Source organism: Neofelis nebulosa, chromosome 6 (assembly GCF_028018385.1).
Source record: "Neofelis nebulosa isolate mNeoNeb1 chromosome 6, mNeoNeb1.pri, whole genome shotgun sequence".
Taxonomy (NCBI): domain Eukaryota; kingdom Metazoa; phylum Chordata; class Mammalia; order Carnivora; family Felidae; genus Neofelis; species Neofelis nebulosa.
Window position 1 is genome coordinate 121,420,687 of NC_080787.1, and position 27,261 is coordinate 121,447,947.

The window sequence follows — 27,261 nt, forward strand, 5'->3', positions numbered from 1 at the left end:
TAACTGTGGAGTGAGTATCTTTGTTCCCCAGTCAATCATCCCAGTCTTTGCAAGTAGGTGGGGCAGGGAGAAAGTATACCTCTCAGGCTCTACTCTGCGTCTGGAAACTCCTTTCTCCAGAAGAGAAAACCAGAGCTGGCTTGGCTGCCAGAGAGATATTACAGGAACTGCTGGGAATGGAAGAGCCTAAGACCCATATCACGTGCTAGAACCTCTACACCTAAAACCTCTACATTCCCTCTATAACGGCCCCTTCCTCCAACTTCCCAATCACCTACTCCAAGTCTCCCGAGCACATGCTTTATGGTTTTCATTACTGGTAAAAATCGACTAAGTCAATGGGGGCACAAATAACCATTAAGTTCTTTTGATGGATTATAATACTCACCAATAGTTACAGATCGGTGCAGCTAGTCTCTTAACTTGCTGCTAGGCTATAATGAAGGCAAGTCTCGTAACAATAGAGACTTTTATTAGCAAGTGGGAGTAAAATAGTTTGTTCTGCAAGCTGGATAAAGTCCTAATTGTCCAAAAATGTATATGCTTCTATTACACTGAAGAGGAGGAAAAAAAATTTTCCTTGACCTTCTTAGAGTTTCTGGTGGGGTCTAAAAACGAAACTGACAAAGAAAGATTGACAGGAGAAAGAATACAAATTTTATTAAAATCTTACATGTGCATGGGAGCCTTCACAAGAGAAGGGCTGAAGAAGTGAGCAAAGCAGGACATTTTATACCTTTTAGCCAAAGAAACAATAAATTTGTGAAGAATTGACAAGACCAAGGGTTTTGGGCTACAGGTAGTAAATGGAGATGTAACAAGATTTGTTTATATAGCTTTCCTGGCCCTAAATCCCCTTCTCTGGTGATAAGAATGTCTTCCTCCTGATACAGGGAGATTTATCTCCTGCTTTCAGGAAAGAAAAGCAAATGTGGAGGGGAGATCATCGTGGCTTTCCTGCTTCTGCTGTCTTCTCAGACTCGTTCAGCTTAAAATATTCAATATGCCAAGGTGCCATATTTTGGAGTAATATGTCCTGAACCCCATCAACACCCTGCATGACAGTTTTACTCAGAACACACATGATAACAATCTAAAGTAGGGGTTCTCAAACTTTTGGGGGCTCAGGAACTCTTCACACTCTTAAACTTTATTGAAGACTCCAAAGAGATTTTGTTTTTGTATTTTCTATCTATAGGTATTTATTGTATTGGAAAATAAAACTGAGAACTTTAAAAAATTAAACCACATTCCATTAGCTTTCAGAGCAATGATATTTTCACATATCATGTGGTTCTGGAAAACACTGTACACTTTTAAGGGAACCAGAGTGAGAAAAGCCACCTTTCTAACCTTATTCTTAGAAAAATGATTTGAGAGGGGCATCTGGGTGGCTCAGTCAGTTGAGTGTCCAACTTCAGCTCAGGTCATGATCTCATGGTTTGAGTTCAAGCCCTGCGTCGAGCTCTGTGCTGACAGCTCAGGGCCTGGAGCCTGCTTTGGATTCTGTGTCTCCCTCTCTCTCTGCTCCTCCCCTGCTCACACTCTGTCTCTCTCTGAAAAATAAATAAAGGTTAGAAAAAAAAAGAAAGATTTGAGCTTGAAACCTGTTTCAGGTCTTGGGGGCTCCTGGAGGTCCTGACAACATACTTTCAGAATCACTGATCTGGAGTCAGGATTCAGTTGTTATAAATAGATGCATCTAGAACCCTCTGAACCAACGTCTGGATGTAGAACGATTTAGGAATAAAATCTCAGGCCCCATCCTTGAGGGTGAAAGATGAATAAGGAAATAAAAGGGATCCCAGGACTTTTAAATTAAATCTGTTCATACACGTGTAGAGATAACTCCAAACCACTGAACCCAATCCTCTTGTCTTAAACACTATGGATGTCACAAGTGACAGCCCATCTCTCACCCATTTTGCTTTTAGAAAGCCACTGATATTAACAATGGAAGGGGTCCTGGGTGGCTCAGTCAGTTAAGCAGCTGACTTCAGCTCAGGTCTTGATCTGGCGGTTTGTGGGTTCGAGCCCTGCATCAGGCTCTGTGCTGATGGCTCGGAGCCTGGAGCCTGCTTCTGGTTCTGTGTCTCCCTCTCTCTCTGCCCCTCCCCCGCCCATGCTCTGTCTCTCTCTCTCTCTCTTTCTCCCTGTTAACAATAAATTAAAAAAAAAAAATTTAATTTTTAAAAATAAATAAATAAACAATGGAAGATCCTTTCTAATATCATTATACTAATTAGCAAAATCTCTGTTGTTGCTGAGAGTTTAAAAAAGCAAAAAGGTGAAGGTCACACTTCTACTGCCTATCACTTCCCACTGAAATATTTTGGAGCAGATCCCAGACATACCATTTCATCTGTAAATGTTTCAGCATTTACCCCTAAAAGAGTCTTTTTTTTTTTTTTTTTTTTTAAATTTTTTTTTTCAACGTTTATTCATTTTTGGGACAGAGAGAGACAGAGCATGAATGGGGGAGGGGCAGAGAGAGAGGGAGACACAGAATCGGAAACAGGCTCCAGGCTCCGAGCCATCGGCCCAGAGCCTGACGCGGGGCTCGAACTCACGGACCGCGAGATCGTGACCTGGCTGAAGTCGGACGCCTAACCGACTGCGCCACCCAGGCGCCCCAAGAGTCTTTTTTTTAATCTTAATTTAATTTCAATGCTATCATCACAGCAAAAAAAAAAAAAATTAACATGAATTTCTCTTTTTTTTTTTAATGTTTATTTATTTTTGAGAAGGAGAGAATGTGCGCATGAGCAGGAAGGGGGCAGAGAGACAGGGAGACAGAGTATTGGAAGCAGGCTGCACACTGACAGCACAGAGCCTAGCATAGGACTCGAACCCACGAACCGTGAGATCATGACCTGAGCCGAAGTTGGACCCAGGCACCGCTAACATTAATTTCTTAACGTTATCAAATACTCAGTTGGTGTTAAAACTTTCCTAGTCATTTCATTTTTTTCATATTAGGATCCAAATAAGGTCCACACATTACAGTTGGTTAATATCTCTTAAGTCACTTTTAATCTTTAAATTCCTCTCCCTCCCTGACCCCCATCCTTGTGATTTCTTTATTGAAAAAAAAAACGGACCATTTGTCTCTTATTATTCTCCACATTCTGGATTTAGCGGATTGCATCCCTCTGGTGTTATTTGACAAGGTTTTCTGCCTCATATGTCCTGTGTATGGATCATTTGATTAGTGAGGTTTTTTGGCAAGAACATTTGATAGATGGTATTGTGTACTTCTCATTGGATCCTGTCAGGAGGCACATGAGCTCTGTAGCCCTTTTTTGTGATAAGCGGGCTGTTAAGTTTGCATTGAGAAATAATACTTATTGAATTAAACCTCTGCGATTGCTGGAATTTTCTGCTACAGAAGTCATGTTACTCATCATTATTAATGCGTCTATAATAAAACCACTTTGTCCAGGAGGAAATATTATAAATTAATTACAGGCATGAAGACAATCATTTTTGACATGATCAATTTTCAATAATATTTTTATAATGTAACCCCTTTACCTGAAAAAAAAAACCCACAATTACTTCTGCTACTATTTTTTCCTCTGATACTAAAATTTCTGAGAGAACTATGTGACTGGAACAGGCTCTGTTGAACAGTCAGATCACCAACCAACCATGCGAGGTAACAAAAATTTGTTTCTTGTCTCTACATTCCATTAAGAACTCTTTTGTTTAAACAATAGCAATTACTCCCTGTTCAATAATAGACTGTCTTGATAACATCATCAGGTATTGATGGTTTGACAAAGCTCTCTTAAGCAAAGCAAACTTTGTAAAAGCCACAATCAAAACCTCAAAGATTATGATCATCTAGAGTCCCCAGATTCTCAAAAGATGAAGATTCACAGCAAAAGGAAAAAAAATGGAAAAAAAAAAATTGCTGAAGAGCGTTCCTTTACAAGGTGGACCTTCCTCGTTATACCTTCATTCCTGCACTATCGAGAAGTCATTCAACAACCCTACAGCTGAGCTAGTAAAAAGCTGCTCAGTAAATGAAAATGTAGCTATTTACTAGGAGACTTCCTTCTGCACAGAGAACAAAACTAGATGATAGTTCTTAAATGGTCTAGAGAAGAGGATTTGGGCTCATATGCCTTTATAAAAGTGTTTGCTGCTCTTTGATCATGATTAATTTGGCCAGAAATGGTGTGATGGCAACCTCTGCTGTTAGCTCTGCTGGTATTAATCATCTCCAAGGTGATTCAGTTTCTATGGCAACTATAATATTTATTTTTACGCCACAGCCCTGGCTGGTCTCTAATGGTTGGGAGGGCTGAATAATCCTGAAATGTTAAGTTTCAGTCATAAATTTCTCATTGCTGATGTTAGGAAACTGGTTCAATACTTCCAGGCGTTAATATGAATCCGTATTCAGACAGTTGAATTAGAAAGGTGTTCGGAGCCAATCCTGTCCTTTGGTTCCAGGTTACCAGGCTTTAAGGTCCAAATGGCTTTTGCTGACTAAAGGAGCTCCTGGTGTTTGCATCCAAATTTTCATAATAATTTTAAACATATATAATGTATTACTACCATATTTATGTGGAAATAGACTGAGGCGGTCTAGCTATAATTCCTTCAAGGAAAAAGAAAATAAATATTAGATATGACTTTATGTATTCTCCAAACCAGAGATATCAATCAAGACCAAGTGACAATGAATTAAAGTTTCTGAATTTCTCCAAAATTAACAATATTCAAGGGTGAATTGTAAATGAGAAGTCTCCGACCTTTCCTGTCCTCATCAGAAGTAATAAGTATTGTACCAGGTATAAGATTTTCCTACAAAGTCTCCTGAACGATAAAAATGAGCAGGCTGTCTTACACCTTAGTAGATTTAAATGTGGAAGAAAGCCTTTTCTGAAATATGGCCTGAGGCAAAACTACAGGTTCTCCGTCCTTTGGATTAATAGTGTTTGTATTCCTGTCACATTTCTTCAAGTTCTTTCCATCCTGCATGTCTTCTAAAATATCCAACTGACCTATTAGGTTAATAAATTTATGCTAGCTCTCCTAGACTTAAAAAAATGCCATGTAGGCATCTTCCATCATCACGATGCACAAAATTGGCCGCATCTTTTTCCATTGCCAAGGGTTAGAATGGTACCACAGAATACAACATTGTCCTCTTAAAAACCCGCTTTTAGCATCCCTGGGACAGGAGCAGGGAAAGCCGAGAGCAGGGATAGAGCCGAGAAAGTGTGAGGACAGAGAGCGAAGTCACCATTTGCAGCTTGGCCATTTAGAAGGGCCACACAGCTGTGGGCACTGGGGACTCCTACCCTGCTCTCTGATGACAGCTGCCCCACAAAGTTTGCAAGTGTTGACATCTGATGCCTGCTGGTTGCAGAGACAAACTTTAGGGAAGCCGGGCACCCAGGAGGGGAATGTCGCCCTCCATGTGCTGAGGACACACTGCAAGAGGAGGGAAGGAGAAACCTTATTTCTAGTCAAAGGGCTGGTTTAAACAAAGAATAATCTCAGGATGCACCTATCCAAACTTTTGAACCTTTTCTACTTTATTCCTTAATTCAGAGACAGTGAGTATCTCCAGATGTGACAATAACTAATCACCCAGACTGAATCCCCATCCTGACTCTTCCTCCAAAATTTGAAAGTCAGCAATTAAGTCTTCTATGTATTTCTCTCAATTCTTCCAATATAAAGCAGTTGAGGGGCAAGGACATAAAAACACTACCAGCATTGGGACACAGTAATTAGGTATGCTTCTCTGTCACATTTTTGTGCTCATAATGAGGAAAATCCCCATCGAATCTCAGACTGGTTTCAAAGTCCACTGTCATCATGATAAAAGGAATCATTTGAACTAGACATCAGTATAATTAGCTCAGTTCTCTTAAGGGGAGCACTTTATCTTTGAGGTGGCTATTCAGAGAGTGGACACTCCCCCAGGGGAAGACATTAAAATAAATAATGTCTAAATTATTCATAATTTATAATAAATTTATTTATAATAGTGTATTTTATTTAAAATAAAATTTATTTAAACTTGTTCATTTATAATACATTGATGTGATTCTTTAAGACCAAATTATTTTCTGAAAGCAAGCTATAGAGTCTGGGTTCCTGATGGTGACTGCTCTCCACTGAGTGAATGGAAATCTGGGTTTCCTGACAGCTCTCTCTCTTTCTCTCTTTCTTGGTGGAGAGCGAGTCATTTCCTGCGGTTCCTTTATTTCCAAGTTCCATTTCCTTTATCCCCCTTCAAGCATTTTTCTCATTATGTAACAGCTATTTAGTTCTCTGTCCCCACAACAGGGGCACGAAGACACTTCTTGGTTGTTGGTGTGGAGCGCTTACAAGGTACAGGATGCAACAGTCTTGGAATGAAAGCCTCACCCTCTCCACTGACTTGCCCCCTGCACAGGAAAAAGAGGTGGTAAGTGACCCAGTTAGAGCCAGGTTCTCCCCCGGAATGAATATAAGTGCACCAGCCTGAAGCAGCGAGGCCCTGAAGTAAGTACAAGAAAAGCTCTCGATCACAGCATCTTCGGTTTGCAGGTGGCTTACAAGATGACCTTGAGCAGAAAGAAAGAAAAGGTGGCTCTGTTCTCCAGTAGCTCTGTCTGTGGCCAAGCCTCAGGCCAAGTGCCCGCTCTCTTGAGGGCATGTCCTACTGTAGGGGCATGATATGCTTTGAGGACAAGGACAGCTCAATTTTACGTTCTGAAAGACATTTTCTGCATGACTTCAGGAACTTGAATTTGGGAGGGAGGGGCACAAATAGGATGTCCTGGTAACTGTAAAGGTCACATTGTCATTGCCTGAGGTCCTGCCTCCAGAGGCATCATGTTTTTGAGACCAAATGAGAAGGGAGAGCAAAAACAAAGTCGTTAAAAGGCATCATGGGGCGCCTGGGTGGCTCAGTCTGTTGGGTGTCCGACTTCGGCTCAGGTCATGATCTCGTGGTTCACGAGTTCGAGCCCCACGTCGGGCTCTGTGCTGACGGCTCGGAGCCTGGAGCCTGCTTCCGATTCTGTGTCTCTCTCTCTCTCTGACCCTCCCCCCATTCATGCTCTGTCTCTCTCTGTCTCAAAAATAAATAAACGTTAAAAAAAAAAGGCATCAAAGAGGACAGCATCACGGAAACACAGAATTTACCAATACAAGTAAATTCTAATCTGAATATCCTTGATTGGACATTAAAATTCTATGGTTGGAACAGAATACCATGTGTTTTCTCTTTGTTTCCTGCTTTGAATAAAGCAAGCTTGCTGCTGCTTCTCTTAGCACATTCAGCTCTGACAGCTACCTTCCTTTCGACCCTGACCTTCTCTGTCCCCCACAGTGTCCAACAGCCTCCTCTAGGGGCTCTGCAGATTTCTAGAGCCTCGTCTTCCCTATGGGGCTGCAGAGATGGGAAACATCTTTTGGAATCATCCTCCTTGCCTCCCTTTTATCTTTATTTTTTTAAATTATTTATTTTTGAGAGAGAGAAAGAGAGAGAGAGAGAGAGAGAGAGAGAGACTGAGTGTGAGCAGGGATGGAACAGAGAGAGAGGGAGACACAGAATCTGAAGCAGGCTCCAGGCTCTGAGCTGTCAGCACAGAGTCCAATGTGGGGCTCGAACTCAAGAACTGCAAGATCATGACCTGACCTGAAGTCAGATGCTTAATCAACTGACTGAGCCACCCAGGCACCCTGTCTCCCTTATATTCTTAAGTGAATTAAGTCAGATGGAAGAGAAGGTCTTAGGAAGAGTATGCAGCAGAAGGGCAGAGTGCAGGAAAAGAAATTGAAGGACTCTGGCTTGCTTAAAGGGCTCCAGTTCACATCTGCACCAGCTGGGAGAACTGCCTGCTTGCCCACAGTCTCTCGGATCCTGGGCCCTCCCAACCTACCATTGGGGGGTGGGGGTGGTGGAGAGGCAGCCCAGATGACTATATTGCATTCCTCCAAGATCTTCCTTCACCCTTGGGACAGCTCTGCAGATATGACGCTGATATAACAGAAGCCCACATCGTGGAACTCAAAGCCATGTTCATAGTGTAGATTAACTGCCAGATCACAGAAGACTGTGAACCTTCGTCCCTAGAGGGTGTTTTCCAAGTCAAATTGTCAGGAACCTACTCAGCCCATCCTGTGGAGGTAGGAGCATGGGTTAGAGAAGAGACATCTGTGTTCTGGCCACGGGTCTGCCTCTAAACTTCAGTTTTCTCATCTGCAATAAAGAGTAGGAGGAGTACCTTCCTCCTAGGGCTGTTGAGAAGATTAAATGAGATAATGACCATTAGACATGCAGTGAGTGCATCGCACACATTAGCTGTTGTTACTGGCAGTCGGCCTTAAGAAAAATTGTAAAGCAGCCTCTGTTAATTTTTAGTCTTCCAGTTCTTTCAGTTCTTCCACATCTTATTGGGCAGCTTTAACATTCTGGTGTCCAGAGGAACGTCCCAAAGGGATCACATTCCCTCTAACTACCACACCCAGGACTCTGGTGACGTAAGCCTCTCTTCCAAATTAACCAGGCATATAGCATCCAGCACCCCCCCCCCCCCCACCAAATCCAAGAATGTTGAGACTGAAGCTGCTTCCACAAGCAGCATCTTAAGAAACTGTCCAGTTCAAACAAAAACAAAACAAAATTTACTTTATATTCAAAACTCAGAAAACATCTTCTCCCTCATGTAAATGGAAATGTCTGTTTCCCATTCCTCCATGCAGCATGCTGGGACTAACCTTAAAACTAAGTGGTACCAAGTGGGTTTTTTTTTAATTATTTTTATTTTTTAAATGTTTTTATTTATTTTTGAGAGAGACCAGGGAGAGAGCACAAACGGGGAGGGGCAAAAAGGGAAGGGGACAGAGTTTCCAAAGTGGGCCCTGCAGTGACAGCAGAGACCCCAGTGTGGGGCTTGAACTCACAAACCAAGATCATGACCTGAGTTGAAGTCGGACACTTAACCAACTGAGCCACCCAGGTGCCCTGAGTGGTTCCAAGTTTTAAAGAGTTTCTTCTACCAACTAATATGTTTGCATAATAACAGGGACTTTCTCTGGCCCAGCCCACAGGGACATCCAGTGGTGGGGCTCACAGGCCATTGGACCAAGTAAAGCAGAAGGGACATCAATTAGTGCAGTAAGGAATGTCAATGCCAGGTAGATGGCTATACTTTATTTGGGAAAATTTATGTTAATGAACTATGCAAGAGTTGGTTATGATAGCAACAGGTCCTATCCTTCAGAACATGGAAATGCTTTCTCAAACAAAATCTTGCATTTGAAGGAAATTCATTAAAATAGTTTTACTTACAGGCCACACATTATTGGATTATTTGTAAAGATCCTTACTTCAAGTATTAGTGAAGACCATGACTGCAAGCTTCATGTATATAAGAATTTCTCAGGACAGGGGTGCCTGGGTGGCTCAGTCGGTTAAGCGTCTGACTTCGGCACAGGTCATGATCTCACGGTCCATGAGTTTGAGCCCCGCATCAGGTTCTGTGCTGACAGCTCAGAGCCTGGAGCCTGTTTCAGATTCTGTGTCTCCCTCTCTCTCTGACCCTCTCCCATTCATGCTCTGTCTCTCTCTGTCTCAAAAATAAATAAAACATTAAAAAAAATTTTTTTAAAAAATAAAAAAAGAAAGAATTTCTCAGGACATGCATCAAACACTCAGATGTTATCATCCCAGTAAATATGTAATGGCCTCTAGGACCGTGTAGTTTAATGAACACACTAGGTGTTTCTGCTACAGGGTTAGAATAATATTTTGAGAGAAACTGCGGCAGACACATTCTCTATTGGAGGTGAATTTGCCCCCAGAGACAATGCCTGAAGGTGTTTTTAATTGTCACAATTTGGTGGTGGTCGTGGGGGGGTGCTCCCGGCATCTAATGGGTAGAGGTCAAAGATGCCACTGGATGTGCTACAATGCACAGGACTGCCCCCCACCCCCCGCCCCAATGAGAGAGAATCTCCTGATTCCAAATGACAATGGTGTTAAGGTTGACAAAACCTTCCCTATAGTCATAACTGACCTCTTCAGATGTGGGTCCAAAACTAAGAACATTCTGCCTTTAGGTTTATTTTTGAGAGACAGGCGGGGGAAGGATGAGATGGAGGGGGACAGAGGATCCCAAGCAGGCTCCACACTGTCAGTGCAGAGGCCCATGTGGGGCTCAAACCCACGAACTGTGAGATGGTGACCTGAGCCAAAGTGGGACACTCAACCGACTGAGCCGTCCAGGCGCCCTTCTGCCTTTAGATTGCAGTCAAGCCTGTGCATGGCCCCTGCTCGCCACTCACCCCAACCCGCAGCCACTCTGTCTCAAGAGTTTACTATGGAGCATTTTGACAACCTGGGTACAAAGATGCAGGATGGAAAATGCTGGCTCACAGCTGACCCTTTGGAGGCAATTTGTTCACAGGCTGGAAGGCCGACTGGCTGCCACGTGGCCACTCCTGAGTCACCACTGCATTTGGCAGACACACTGGTGCTGGAGAGATTTCTCTGTGGATTTCAATTCCACTTGCAGTTCAGAAACAGTGGAGTTGGAATCAAAGTAGATGATAGAAAAGCACGGTTAAACTAGAAAGCTGTGGAGGCTCTGCTGACCAATTATGTATGTCTCATTCCAACTCAACAATTCAACAAATGGTTCTGTGCCAGGCAAAGTGTAAGACACAGGGAAGGAGTCAAAATTGGATGAAACATTCTCTTCCTCAAGGAGCCACAGCCTCAGCTGTCTCCACCTTCCTTCTCTCTGCTGTGTACGTACTTCCTCCTCGCCCGCCTACAAGCCCTTCCTTATGAGCGACTTCTATTTATTGGCTGCTTAGGACCTGCAAAGCTAAAAGGCCCCAAAGAGACCAATCTAGAAGTCCCAGAAGAGGCAACAGAACAATATCCCTCTGTATAGGAAGATTCTGTTAATTTATCACTTACAAGGTAACAGCCTTCAACGGGGCTATTAGGTACTGCATTTCTGTATACAAGAACGGTGTCAGTTAATGCCTGTAATTTGTAGAAAGCATCTCTCCACAGATGAGGTTACTCTGCTCGTTCAGATGTAATAACCATAGGACTGGAGTTTGCCTAGAGAAAAAATGCAAAAGACATTGGAGTAACATACTGGAGTCAGAGTAGCCAGGTGGCCTCTGAAGAGCCAAGAAGCCAGGTCATGGTCAGAGTACACAGAAACTCAGTGAGGTGTTTACCCGAGAAAGAAAAATTACTCAATGAACCCCATCCACTCTCCTTTTACTCCTATCAGTTAATCTCTTTTGCAAACTTAAAAGCAACTTCATGTTTCTGTACTCTAAGTACAGGATGGAAGTTATCTTTCCAGAAGAGCCGAAATTTCCATCAACTGATGAATGGATTAAGATGTGGTGTATACACACACACACACACACACACACACACCATGGAATACTACTCTGTAATGAAAAAGAATGAAATCTTGCCATTTGCCAACACAGTGGATGGAATTGGAGGGTATTAGGCTAAGTGAAATGAGTCAGTCACAGAAAAACAGATATCATATGTAGACTTTGAGAAACTCAACAGATAAACGTAGGGGAAGGAAAGATAAAAACAGAGAAGGAAGAAAACCATAAGAGACTCTTAAATACAGAGAACAAACTGAGGGTTGCTGGAGGGGAGGTGGGTGGGGGGCGGGTTAAATGGGTGATGGGTATCAAGGAGGGCACTTTTTGGGATGAGCACCTGGTGTCATATGCAAGAGATGAATTACTGGGTTCTATTCTGAAGCCAAGACTACACTGTATGTTAACTAACATGAATATAAATTTTTAAAAATGCAGATTCTAACAGTAAAAAAATAAAATAAAAAGAGGTAAGAATAAAGGAAAAAAAGAAGTTCCCTTCCCAGGGCAAGAGAGGTGGTCTGGAACTGGCACCCAGGAAGTTTAAACAGTGGGCAATATTCTTTTTCTTAAGCTGGGTGGTGGGTATATGATGCATTATCACGATCAACTTTTAAAGAAATGTTATTTGCATTCCTTGGGATATCTAAAATATTTCAGTATAACGAAAAACAAAAGTTCCCATAAGTAATTCTTATGATCAACCACATGTGCATTTAGTTTTGTTTCCCAGGCTTTCGTTGTTCTTCGTGCTTCCTCCAAACTCCTGTCCTTCCTATTACCTCCTATTCCCCTTCTCCCGAACTCCTCTCTCCCACTTTCTCGATCCCGTATCTCCACCTGCTACTTCCTCCCACAGCCTTCCCTTCCCTTCTGGCTCTGTGTCCCATTTCTGCAGAACCTCCCACTCTTCCCTCCCACAGCCCGGGCATCTGTGAGGAGGGTGGGGTGCTGGTGTGAGCAGGCAGTCAGGTTAATTCTAGACCAAAGCTTCGCTTTAAGATTGTCCACGTGGTCCCTAAATCCTCAGTGTTTTCATGGTCATACTTCTTTCAAAGTGTTCCTTCCCTAATTTTCTGCACCAAGGACCTGAGACTATTTCCAAAGATGCACAGAATATAGAAAAATTGAATAAATAGGGCAAGAGAATCAGAACCAACATCCCACCCCTTTGTTGGGCTGTGTTTGTATTAAATTGTTCTACTACCAACTGACTTATGCTGCAGCTATGCTTCCTACAATCTCATCCTTGAGCGGTTCCTGGTTGGAATTGGCTGGAAGAGAACCTTGGGCAAGATCTGGAAGGCAGAATGAGGCAGCAACTCCCTCTCCACAGATCGTGGGGCCAGATGTGCCAGCAGGGGCCAGTTTTCAGCCATTCCTCCCGACTTCTCACCCTGCTGACCCTGCAGTCCCAAGCCGTAAACCCAGAGACAGGACTATGGACCCATACACTTCTCCGGTAGGCTTCTCCACCAGCTCCCCCTTGGTGACCCCTTCTGTGCCTGCATGAGTTTTCCTTCTCAAAGGGCCTGGTCAGGCACCCCATGGATCTTCCACCTCCCCTGTGAGGCCATCAGTTCCTCAGGGCATTCCCCCACCCACCCCAAACTGTGAAGGGTCTAATTCCTGTAATAAAGCTATTGGCGCATAATTCTTGGAGGCTCCTGAACTGATACAGTGAGAACAGTGTTCAAAACCAAAGTATGCAAATCAGACGTTCTCTTTGGTACTTCTCTTCGGTACTGTGAGTATCACCGAGGTAATCTAGTCCACCAACCTCATTTACAGATGCGGAAACTAAAGCCCAGAGACATTAAGTCAAGATCACCATCGAAGCCACACAGCTGCATTGGCAGACATGGGAATAGGTCCCAGCTTATTTACTTGGTCGATTTTTTATTTAACAATGACTAGAACCGTATTTTAAATTATTGACTTTAAATCAGTTTGCTTTAGGAAAAAAAAAAAGTGAAGGATGGGGGCACCTGGGTGGCTCAGTAGGTTAAGCATCCAGCTCTTGATTTCGGCTCATGTCATGATCATACAGTTTGTGAGATCGGGCCCTGTGTGGGGCTCTACACTGACAGCACAGAGCCTGCTTGGGATTCTCTCTCTCCCTCTCTCTCTGCCCCTCCCCCACTCACTCTCTCACTCTCTGTTTCTCAAATAAACTTTTTTTAAAAAGGATGTGTCAAAGCAGTGATTAGTACTTTGACACTACTTGGAGCATTATTTTAATAAAATAGAGAACAATTATGATTATTTAGTTTAATATCCCACAGAAAGCTAGATGGCATATCACATAGGTACTGAATTTCACTTTCCTTAAAAAAAAATCAATAGAAAAGTGTTTTAGAATAAAAAAATTATGAGTGTATGACAACCTCAAAGTTGATCCAGAATCTAAAGTTACTATGGCAACATTACTTAGCAAAATTATGTGTATTAATTTTGTGGTTCACTGCAGACATTAGCATCTTTGGCATTTAAAAATAAACATTCATCTCAAGATGTTCCTATTTATATGTTTAACAAGTGGTCCATGGAGTATATTCTAGCAGTCATTAAGACAGACACACAGACTCTGGAATTTCCTCACTTCCAGATTAGAAATGTTCCCCCTTAAAATCAAATTTGCATTTATAAAAAGTATAAATAGAATGTGTGTTGATCGAAACAGCAGTGGCGGCATAGAATTATTTTCTGGGGATGAAAGGAAAGCCTGAGATTGTGCAGCTCCCTGGGCAGGGCCCCTGGGGAAGGGTGCAGCTCTCTACGCTTCCCACCTGCTGTCTCGTGGGGCTGACCATCCAGCAGCTCGGGGTAGGAGAAGGTGGTCTGGACACCAGCGCCTCTGCGACAATGGCTGACTGGGTAACCCTGAGAACATCACATCGCCACTACCCCACCTGCGAAAAAAGAGAGTAAATCTGGATAAAATCTGAAGCGTTTTTAGTAACCAACTGAAGCACTTGGTAAATCCCATTTTTTATAGTGCAAGATATATAATAATGGTATAAATACAATTTAATTAGGGACAGTGCACTGGTATAGATAGCCTCTACTTTTTCTTAAATCACAGAATTGTAATTCTGACAGATTTCGAGATACTGTGGCAATCTTTATAAAAAATTAACTTTTGGGAGGCATCCACGATGCAGGCAGAGTAGCCTTCGGCATGAGACAAACTTAGCTCCGTCTCAGATAATAAAGATTTCTTTCGGTTCAAGAACGCAGAGTTCCCTCTAAGGCACTTCTGGAGCATGCTGGTGCAGATGCTGTGGGTTGTCCCCACATCTGTTCACAACCCCCGCCTTCCTTCTTTTCCTCCACTACGAGAATCCAGAAAGCTGCCACACTCACCTTCCCAGGCTTTTTTTTTTTTTAATGTTTACTATTTATCTCTTTGGGGGGAGGGGGAAGAGAGAGGGAGAGACACAAAACCCGAAGCAGGCTCCAGGCTCTGAGCTGTCACCGCATAGCCTGTCACGTGGCTTGAACTCACTAACTGTGAGATCATGACCTGAGCTGAAGTTGGTTGCTTAATCGACTGAGCCCCCCAGGAACCCCCTGCACCCCCAGGCTTTTTGGTATCTGGGCTGACAACATGACCCAGTCTGGCCAGTGATATTGAGGCAGGAGTCCCTGAGAAGAGCACTGGGAACACATTATAGAAAAGGCACGCAGGCTGGAACCTCGTCTGTCCTTTGGCTCACCTCCTTCCCCTTGCAACATGGACTCAACACTGAGAGGTGCAGTGGCCCTCTTGCCACCATGAGGCCAAGGCCACCTGCTAAGGAAGGGGAAGTAGCGAGTAGGAATCTGGGCCTCAATGGCATCTCTCTGAGCTATTGGCCAGCTTAACAAGCACCAGACTCCTCGTTGGGGAGGACAGATTCCTGATTGGTTTAAGCTTTGGGTGTCCTATTGCTGGTAGCCAAATAGTCTAACTCATACACACGAAGTCTGTGAACAGTGTTAAAACAGGGCTCTTACTTGCACGGCTTAAAGTGGAAAAGGGGACAAGTAAGTTTAGATCACGATGCCTCAGCGCCATGATTCAAGCAGCAGATTTTATATACCTAGAGTGAGAGCAAGAACAGTCACAAACAGAACTGCAGAGTGAATGCGGCTGCTTTGTAGCAAAAGCAAGGTAAAGCCACAAAGCCATGGAGGGTGGTGGAGCAAAACAAGGACATGGCTCCTCCTGGGAGTGGTGGGCACGTCCTTCCCTCCTCTTCCTTCCCTTCCTTGCACACAACACGGAAAAACAGCAGAACAATTGGAGGAACATGTGTTTTTAAAGTTGTTGGTTAAAGGGCTTCTGGGTGGCTCAACTGATTAAGTGTCTGATTTCAGCTCAGGTCATGATCTCACAGTTTGTGAGTTCGAGCCCCATGTCAGGCTCTGTGCTGACAGCTCAGAGCCTGGAGCCTTCTTCAGATTCTGTGTCTCCCTCTCTCTCTGCCCCTCTCCTGCTCACTTTCTCTCTCTCTCTCTCTCTCTCAAAATAAACATTAAAAGAAATAAAAAATAAAAGAAAATTTTTGGTTAAAAGCAAGTACAAGTTTTGAAATGTTTGATAATAATTGCTCCCCTCTATTCATCACTTCTTGTTAGTGTGTGGGACAATTCTTAACTCTGCACATGCTCAACAGCACACATGACTTCCAGTCTTTGTGACTTTTTCTGGTCAGACAGGAGATTGGATTTATAGCACTTTGTATTTTTACTGACTACAGTATGCTGAATAATGGCACCCCAAAGATGTCTACACCCTAATTCTCAGAACCTATGAACATGTTACCTTACTTGGTAAAGGAAACTTTGCAGATGTGATTAAATATCTTGGATGAAGGGTCTTGGGATGGATTACTTCCTAGGTAGGTTATCTGCATGAGCCCAATGTAATAAGGGTCTTTATAATAAAGAGACAAGAGGGTCAAAGTCAGAAAAAAAGCCACATGACAACAGAGGTAAGGAAAGAGATTGGAAGATGCCTATGCTTCTGGCTTTAAAGAGGAAGAATGGGGTCATGAGCCAAGGAGTACAGACGTCCTCAAGAAGCTAGAAAAGGCATGCAAATGCATTCTGTCCCCTGGAGCCCCCAGAAGAAATAGAAATATGACAGCACCTTGATTTTAAGACCTCTTACCTTCAGAACTATAAGATGATAAATTTGTGTTGTTTGAAGCCACTGAGTTTGTGGGAATTTCTTACAGTAACGGTAGGAAACAAATACACAAAACTTTTTCCCTTCTGAAAACTTAATCTGAATGATGCAGATCTGAAAGCTGGCAATTCCAAGCAATGTCCGGGGTTGACCTTAGAGAGCTTTATTTTTTTATTTTTTAGATTAGGAAATATTTAATGTAAAGCTTTTTGGAATTTTGTTTTCTAGCTTTACTGAGACATTATTCACATATAACATAAGTAAGTTTAGGGCATACATTGTGATGAATAAATACAAGTATACACTGCAATATGATTATCACAATAAAGTTAGTTAATACCTCTATCCCCTCACATAATTACAATTTGTGGTGTGTGTGTGTGTGTGTGTGTGTGGTGATAACATTTATGATCTACTCTCTTAACCTTCAAGTATAGAATGCCGCATTGATTGTAATTACCACGCTGTGCATTAGACACCCAGATTTTATTTATCTTATAGCTGGGAGTTTGCACCTTTTCACCAACATCTGCACGTTTCCCCACCCCACCCCCAACCCCCAGCCTCCACAATTCTATTGTCTATTTCTAGGAGTTCCGCTTTTTTTAGATTCAACACATAAGTGAGAACATACAGTATTTATCTTTTTCTGTCTGACTTATTTCACTTAGCATAACACCCTCATTGTCCATCCTTGTTGTTGCCAAAGGCAGGATTTCCTTCTTTTTTATGGCTGAATAATACTCCATTGTATATGTACACACCACATTTTCTTTACCCATTCATCCATCAATGGACACTTTGGAGGTTTCAAGTAAGACCCAGGCAGGTTTGTTTCGGAGGACTTCTTGTCCCTGTACCCGACTCTCCTCCACAGATGCCCCAGGCCACCCTGCCCTGTCTCTCTCTCTCTCCTTGTCCTGGGCCTCTCCTGATCCCCTCTTGACACATGTTCTCTGTCCTATTTCCTCAGGAACATGGGCTACTTCTCGTGCACCTTAGTTCATAAATGAACTTGTCAACATAAAGTAAGGTTTAGGAGCCCCGGCCTTGGAGTAGGGCTGTAGGATTTGGCTACTTACTGTTCATGTGGTCTTATACAAACTCAGCTGGGCAGAGTAATAACTTTCTGCATTTACAGAATAGGAGTAAGAGCAAATGTCCCCTTGGGACAGGGTCGGGATCTGAATATTTGTGGAGTGGTTAGCATGGACACACAGTAACAATGACAAACTTTAATAATGAATGCTGATGACTTGACATTATTTTATTCAAGTCATTTGGAGTTTAGAGAGCTTTTTCAAAATACCACCTTAACACAAGTCATTTCATCTCTTATTACAGAACGTCCCTCAAACGACAGATTACTTTGTGCGGTACTGGGGAATACGAAGACCTTCCCTGGTCCATCATACCAGTCAGTCAATCTATAACTATTTGTTAGGCATTTCAATGTGCTTGGTGATGTGGTAAACCCTAGGGCAGGATGTGCATGCGTGTGTGTGTGTGTTGAGGGCACACAGATGAAAAGGACAGTTTCTTTCCCCTGTGAGTTTGCTATGTCACAGGCTGTCTGGGCTTCGCTGTCCTGGGCATCCTACTACCTGCACAGATCACCTGATGCACCAGGTGGGATTGAGCCCATGCCAGGGTGGTGGGGATGGGGTATATCGGTAGCTTGGGCTCCAGAGAGGCTGTTGGAGAAGTAACCTGCTGCATTTGGAGATTAGGGGACAGGAATGGAACTGGCTTCATTTTGTGCAAGTCAACGGCATCATCTATCTGCTGGGGGCCATAAAAGGACACCTCAGATGCTCCTGAGTAGACACTTCCTAGAAAAAGAGATGGTTTTCTGAAGTCCATAGCATAATTACTTATGTTCTTAGCCTGTGACAATCTCTTTCTTTCCACTATTAAGGTGATTTTCCAATACTAAATGTTCTAAGTTTTAGTTCAACCAATTTAACTGGCCATAGGGGGTAGATTGGAGGTGGAAAGAGGGACTGTGAATCAAAAGTAAGACCATTTCCACCAACATCAAACAAAAGTGACAAACAGGTCATTAAGGCTAGCATGTTTCTAATTAAAACTCTAATTGCACCAACCTTTTCTGACCCAAATAGCAAGCCACAAGTCTTACTGCTTAATGAAAGCAGAATTCTTGCCAATCGATGCTCCAGACTAATGCTCATTCATTTATATAAAGGTCAATTGCCACATAATATCCACTGCTGATTGCCACCCACAGAAAAAGTGGTGGGAGGGAAAAAAATTCATGGGACGTTGTTCCTCTTGCCTACTTCCCCACCTTTTAAAAATACCTGTGTCTGTGTGATGACTACACCAGGAGGGCCTTGATTGCAGCCCATTTTTATATAACAGGTTAGAAGCGACTGTGCTTTCTAGCTGTTATAATAGAATATTGGCTTGTACCTACAGGACCGTAAGTTCTTTTGTTTATCGTCGTTATCACAGTTAGTCATACAGAGGAGAGTACGTAAGTGCATCCAGCTGGGTTTCTTAAAATGCCTCCATTGCTTATTTGAAAAGCATTGTCAGACACGAATCATGTTCCCACCTGTCAAATTGCAATCCTATTTTCAAACACTTATAGAGCAAGATAACATACCATAACCAAACCCTAAAAAGATCTGATCTTACAAGAGCTGGCAGCCCCTTTGTGAAGCAAAACGCTCCCCTCCAGATGCTTGCTTAATCTTCATGCTGGAAAATTCTAGCGAATGAACTGACCATGAATGGAAGAGCAACATCCCACAATTCAGCAGAGGATGGGCAAATCTAGAGCAAAATGTAGGGAGCTACCTTTTTTTTTATCAGAGGAAAACAAAGTTGTTAGTGAGTCTAATTTGTAATAAGGGGCATACTTGTGTTTTTGAAGCCATTTCCAAACATCAAGACAATGTACTCGACAGTGCTGTTCTGAAAAGCAGAAGGGAAGCATGCTTCCCACTGAGTTTATTTGTCCCAACAAACAAAAGATGAGGTAACATTGTAGAATGGAGTGAGATAATTCAGTTTCTCTAAGACATTCACAGTCCCTGATGAATCAGTCACATGGAGCCATGCCATCCTGTACAGCTGACAGATTGCACATCACACTTTTTACCTTGTTCTTAGGGACTCTGGTTTCCTTTCCTCTCTAGGGTGCATTGTCAAGGCTATCCGGCTCTTACTCTGGATACCTGCACACTCTTGTCCCCTCTCCTACCTGTACATGGTTTCACAATGTGGAATGCCTTAGACGTTTCTTCACCTGAAACTTACCCCTTCTATTTTTTTCAACCCCTCCTCTTATTCTGCTAACCTCAGTGAATCAATTTTGCCTGAAGTGTTAATGGCCTGCAATGGTTTCACTGGGTTGTTATACTTCGCCTTCCAACCTCTGTAACACCGGATACTCAACTTGCAGTTAGGGGCTTTCTCAAAATAACATCTTAGTTTCATCATATCTTAATGAAATGGGGTATAGATTGTGCTACCAGTAAGCACTTTTCCTCAGAGCCCCGCAGCAATCTCAGATGGGGTGCTGGAGTCACTACAAATACCCCCACACGACATATCCGGAGCAAGTTGGTCATGCCAATCACGGCTAACGTCTCTTAGCTGCAGGTGGACTTGAGGAGCACTAAGCTGTGGCCTGACTGGAGATTTCAAATCCCTGTGGAGACGTGGCCTCTGGTGGTGCCATGTTGTATATGTACAAATGAGTTCATTTTTCTTTCGTGTCCCTTTACATACTGGAAAGAATTTTTAAACTGGTATTGGTGCTCTTTGTAAAAGGCCAAAATGATCTTTCAAAAATGCAAATCTGCTCACGTCTCTGTGTATCTTTAAACTTTTCAATACCTTTATTCACTCTTTTAACAGAAACCAAAATCTTTAATGTGGCCTAGGGGTCCCTGCCTGATCTGTCCTGTCTGCCTCTCCCAACTCCCTTACCCTCTGCTTCTTCCCCCTGCTGGGAATGATTAAAGAAGGCAATTTAGGTGATGTTAACACTTCATATTAATGGGTGGTCTCTGTTCCCAATGGTCCAGAGGACTGCAAAATGGGGTGGAAGGCAGGAAGTTTTTATAGGATAAAGAGTAAGGAACAAGGGATAGAAAAAATAGAAAATGAATAAGAAACCGGGAAATAAGTATAGAGCCCAGAGTTGGCTTGGCATTTGGGCATCGGCTGACCAGATACACTGCATTTCTCATCAAGCAGATAGATGCAAAAGGACAAGCAGGGACACAAGAGTTATCTAAGTTTCAGCTTGCTGACGTGGCACCCTCGGCAGGAACAGTTCCATCTGGGGCCTAGAAATTTATTTCATCACGCCCTCATTCTCGTCTCCCCCGACACCTTGCTCTCTACTCCTGTTAAAGAAAACAGTGATCTGAGACTTGTTAAAATGGTAAGGAAGGCGTTGTTCAGGACTATTGCAATAGGAGAGAAAGAGCTGGCCCCACTCCCAATACAAGGACAGTGGGAGTGTATAGGCAGTGAGCAGCATGAAGAGGTCAGTGATGGAAAATTTCTAAGAGGAGACGTCAAGGCAGAGTGGTTCTGCTAAACTGACTTCACAGGATTCTTGCTGAAGGTAGACCAGGGTGATCAGATATCAAAAGTGAGAGATTCTTTCTCAGCTGACTTAGCAGAATTTTTGTTAAAACCGGGCTAGGCAGGCCAATGATGGGGACAGAGGGCAGGGGGCAAGGTCAAGAAGAGGGCTCAGAGGAGCCTGACCAAAGTTTGGTCAAGGAGAGTCTTTGTCACTCCCGGCCTCCCAACCAGCTTCCTTTCAGGCTCTTCTGCTCCTTGCTCTTGCTCCTCAGTGGGAACATTCTTCGCTGCCTCCCCTCCCCCAGCCCTATTCATTACTGAGATCTCAGCTCACAGGTCTCCTCCCTTTGGAAGCCTTCCTTGATTTTGCGCTCCAGACTAGGTTTCCCTACTTGAAGTTCACCCAGAGACCTTGTGATGGTCTATCACCAGAGCATAGGAGGAAGGCTCTTGTTATGAACTCAGCCTGTTGTCACAAAGGCATCAGCCACTGCTGGAGGCTGTGCCAACAGAGCATGAATACAGGCAATACATTGCAACGTTCCTGGGCGCTTACTTAGATATTTGCTTAAAAGCCTCCATCAAGTTAATGAAAATTATTTGTTGTACTAGTTTGTAGTTTATTTATTTATTTTTAACTTTTTTTTTTTAACGTTTATTTATTTTTGAGACAGAGAGAGACAGAGCATGAACGGGGGAGGGGCAGAGAGAGGGAGACACAGAATCTGAGACAGGCTCCAGGCTCTGAACTGTCAGCACAGAGCCCGACGTGGGGCTCGAACTCACGGACCGCGAGATCATGACCTGAGCCGAAGTCGGACGCTTAACCGACTGAGCCACCCAGGTGCCCCTATTTTGTAGTTTAAAGATAAGGGTGTAATAAATGATGTAGAGGACTCAGTTTTTTGTTTTTGTTTTTTTTTAAAGACTCAAAACCAAGTATATGTGTTGCTTTGAACTCCTAGTTCTTTTAAGTTTATTTATTTTGTGCGTGTGAGAGAGATCATGTGTGAATGACCGTGGGGGAGGGGAACAGAGAGGAGGGAAAGAATCCCAAGCAGGCACCATACTGTCAGCGCAGAGCCCTACGTGGGGCTTGATCCCACAAACTGTGAGATCATGACCTGAGCCAAAACTAAGAGTCAGATGTTTAACGGACTGAGCCACCCAGGCACCCCTGAACTCCTACTTCTTTATCCAGCTCCCCAATCATGCCAGTGTCTGCAGTGATGTAAAGGGTATGCTTAGATGGTTTGCCTCATTTGTTATAGAATGCAGTTTGTGTTTTTAGTAGCAAATAATAAAATTAATGTTAAGGGACAATGAAATGTTTCCTGGAATGTTTGTGGTGTTTTCATCAGCATTTAATGACATACTGGGGTGTGACCATGCTTTTCTGGATTATATCCTTCTAAGTCATCTGACAAGAAAAGGCTTGTAGCTTTTTTTGTTTTTCTTAACAGAGGTGATTGAGTTCAATTTTCAACTTTATCTTTTGATGTTGGCTCAATTTCTAAGCCTTCTTTTCTAATAATTATAACTGAAAACTTTAGAAGAGTCCTGTTTGGGTGATTCTAAGCTCATAAATACTTAACCATACATGATTTTTTACTAAGTTGAAATGGATGTTTGACATTATTAATTTGTGCTTTTGTTATACAACCCCCATTTAAGATCACTGAATCAGAAACATTGAAATGTTTTCTCTTGTGTAGATTCAAGAAGTTACTTGAATCATGTGACATATGTCCTATCCAAGCTCTGAGATGACACATTGACAATTATGGTAGAACAACTTAAAGTTCTGAAATAGGTATTTGTCTGATTTGCTGAACTATCAATCAGAGTATCTTGTATATTTCTTTCAGTGTGAAAACAATCTGATTCTGAACTCACAGTGATGTCTAGAAATGCCCAGAGTCAACTTCTCAGTACTTTGCCACCCACAGTGCATAACATACATTGTCTCCCTTTGGCCACTGTTCCATTTGTTCTTTAAGCCCATTAGCCATGTCATAAATAATGTGGAGAAGATTGTTACTACTGATTGTCATTGTTGAGAACTCATGATCTTAAATGTGCCATGAAGTAAAAATCATACCATTCATTTAATGGACCAGCCAGTTGTGAATATTGCAACCAACAGTTGACAATCCTGTTCTCAAGGAGCTCATTACAATCATAAAAATAGCTATTTTATGCACTGTCTTACTATTGTGCACTTATCAGGATATACATACTGTACTTAGTTTTTATATACATTTCCAGTATAATCAATGGACTTGTAATTATCAACTGATGAAGACATTCTGTTGGGGCCATTACAGTTTTAAATAGCATAGTCAATACTATAACTATAGTATAATACTATAATATTTTGATTTCTTTATTGGTCATGATAATTCATTCCTTTTGAAATCCCAAAAATACTAAAATGAGGTATTGGGGTTTTTCCCCCAAAGGGAACACAGATTAAGGAAATTGAGACAGATTATTTTGGAAGAAAAAAATAACTATAATATAAAGCAGAAGAAGATAAATGCCATGAAAGATGCATGAACAGTTCTCTAGCTCAAGAAGGGGAAGCAAATGGTTAGAAAAAAATCTTAATGAAAAAGGACAGAATTGAGAGAGGCTTTGCATGACTGGCACTTTTTTTTTTTTTTTGACAAAAAATGGCATATGGGGCACCTGGGTAGCTCAGTTGGTTAAGCATCTGACTTCAGCTCAGGTCATGATCTCACAGTTTGTGGGTTCAAGCCCCACATTGGGCACCGTGCTGACAGCTCAGAGCCTGGAACCTGCTTCTAATTGTGTCTCCTTCTCTCTCTGCCCCTCCCCCGCTAGTGCTCTGTCTCTCTCTCTCTCTCAAAAATAACTAAACATTAAAAAAAATTTTTTTTAATGGCATAAACATGTTCATATGTCAATTGTTGTGGAAGAAATAGGCAATAAAGGAGCAGGGGTTCAATGAAGAGGAAGAAGATAGAGTCTAGTTGACAGTTGCAGGAAAGGTGAAGGAGGAGAAATGAGAAGGCCGGAAGGAGAAGGGGGAAAGTGCTCTAAAGGGCCTTCAATAGCCACAGAGGAACTTGGGTTTAGCCTGATCCGCACCGAGGCGGTGGTGGGGGGAAGGAGGGGACATTAAAGCTTCTGAGCAGAGCTGTGACATAATCAGCACAGCGATTAAAGACAATGAATCTCGCAAGGATATTTCGAAAGCAGAGGTTCAGGAGGGGACTGATTTGGAGGAAACCAGTAGAAGGCTATTAGACAGCCCAGGTGAGAGCTAATGAGGGCTGAAGCCAGGGTGGTGGCAGTGCTAATGAGGAGCTGGTAAAGAATGAGCCCACACATGGCTGAGGACCCTCATCTCTGCACGTGATCAGCCCTACAATTACCGGGCAAACGACACAAACTGTTCTCACAAGCTGTGAAAACACTTCATGATTTTATGTTTAATTCAGCAGATCACTCCCCACTTTTGGTCCAGGGCAAAGCTCTTCCTTGTTGGTTACTTGTAATGGAAATGAAATTTTTCCAAGAGTCATTCAAAAAGAAGAATTCAGATGAGAAAAAGTACAAAGAAGTGTTGAGTTTACTTCTCCAAGGATGAAGAGAATGAGCCACGTGTGAAGTTCGAGGTTAACTGGAGACCGTGGACACAAAGGCCTTTGATACAGTTCATGTGGGTGACGGTGTGTGCCATATATAACAAAGAGTTGTGCTATATTTAACTTTCTGAAAAATATATATTTAAGACGAGACAATCCTTACAAGATTAGTCCTTTGTCAAAATGGCCCAATTGATTCTGAGCTATCAAAATGCACAAAATTGCATTTTTTAGGATGCAAATGCAGGAAAATTCAAGTTTCTGACCATGCCTGTAACTTTCCATGCAGGAAAGTCCAGGACCTGCAACACGATTAATTCATATTACAATTATATTTTTAATGAAATTACTTTTACTTTCTATTATAATTCCTAAAAATATATTAAACACGTCATGCTTTATAGACTCAGTTTTATCAACATGGGTAACCGCTGGTTTGGAGAAGGTTGAGTTTGACCACTGCCATTAACTTTTTGCTTCAGCAAAATCTCTCATGGGTAATGGCAGCAAGGTTTTACAGCCACTTTTTAATTTTCTAGTTCTCCTACCAGGGACTCAAGCTGTGTAGCTTGTGTCTAAATTTCCTTGCCAAGTTTCTGTGTTTCTTTACATGTAACACCCTTGAAGCCAGAAAAGAAAAAAATGTGAGTCCTGAAGCTGGGGTGGATGTGGCAAATTGAGAGGAACAGCCCATTTCTTTAGCTACTGCGTAACTCTTCTTGTCCCCTTTAATTTCCATTGCCTGTATATTTAAGTTGTGAGCAGCTACTCATTCTCCAAGAATGTCAGAAAGCAGAACAGACCTGAACACAGTTTGATATTGTAGTCAGATGAAATTTGCATCACCAAATCTCTGAAACCCACTAATTGATCGAGCATTGACAGTCACAAAGGGTCAGTCAATAATCTGTATGAGATTTGTACAAGCTAATTTTAAGAGGGATTGTCTTTTTTTTTTTTTTTTTTTTGGTCTGGTTATTTCCAAGTGACTATAGTTTTGAGTGCTACAATGAATCTGCTCCCTTGTTCTTTGCTGTTACCCTATACCCATGTAAAAAACAACAACAACAACAAAATCTCCACATGCACACATGCACAGATTTGTATTTCTCTCATAAATCTCAAGTACAGTAGATCCCAAATGGAAGCTCTCATTCCCTTCCCATACCCTCTAAGACCTGTTTGCTTCCTTATATTTCATGTCTCAGTACCACCACTATGCCTCTTCCACACAGAAGCTTAGAAATTATCTGAGAGCACTCCCTATCCTTAATCCTTACCCTCAGCATCCAAATTCCTAGCAATTTTACCTTGTAGATACTTCTGGAATGCATTACTCTTTGTTAATTTCCATTATCACCCTCATAGTTCTGGCTCATCTTTACTCTTGACCTTTAACAACTATCTCCAGCCTTCTCTTTTGCAACCTGAAATTCAACTAAAACAAAACCCTGAACTCCCTACTAAAATCCATTCGATTATTTGCAGATTAAGGGCTCTACGCTGCAGCGGAGCATGTGAGTCTATGACTCGTCTTGGTCTTCTTCCTTAGTCTTTGTTTTGTTCTTTAAGCTCAAAGATTATGATCAAATATGACTGCACATTATGGTGGGTGAATTACAAATATATCCCCCCAAGATTCCCATTACTTAGTTATTCAATCATACACTATTCTACATACTACTATGAAGGGGTTCTGTACATATAATTCAGGTTCCTAATCAGCTGACCTTAAGATAAAAAGAGGGTCCTGGATTATCCAGGTGAGCCCAGTATAATCACATGGGCCCTGTTAAGCACAAAACTTTCTCCAGTTGGAGGCAGGGAAGATGAAGTAGAAGACTGGAAGCATGAGAAGGAGTCAACATAAGGTTGCTGGCTTTGAAAATGCAAGGGCCATGAACATAGGCTGACAACAATCCCCAGTCTATAGCCAACAAAGAAACAGGGACCTCAGACAGAACTGAATTCTGCCAACAACCTGAATGAGCCTGGAAGCAAGTTTTCTTCCATAGCCTCCAGATAACATCTCAGGCTGGCTATACCTTGGTTTCAGCCTTATAAAAAATCAGCCAAGCCCACCAGACTTCTGACCTACAGAACTATGAGATAGTAAACTTGTATTTTTTAAATGTTTATTTATTTTTTAGAGAGAGAAAGTCAGAGTGCAAATGGGGGAGGAGAGAGAGAGGGAGACACAGTGTCTGAAGCAGGCTCCAGGCTCTGAGCTGTCAGCACAGAGCCCAACACAGAACTCAAACTCATGAACCATGAGATCATGACCTCAGCCGAAGTCAGAGGCTCAACTGACTGAGCCACCCAGGTGCTCCCAAACTTGTATTGTTTAAAAATGTTATGTATGTTCATACCATCTTTTCAATTCTATTCAGTTTGCTGTTTGAGTTCAACATACGTGTTTTGAGTGCCTATTGCCAAGTGTTATGCTAGATGCTGATGGTTTTATTTATGTGTGTATGCTATGTTTGTGTTTATTTATGTATCTCTGCATATATATTA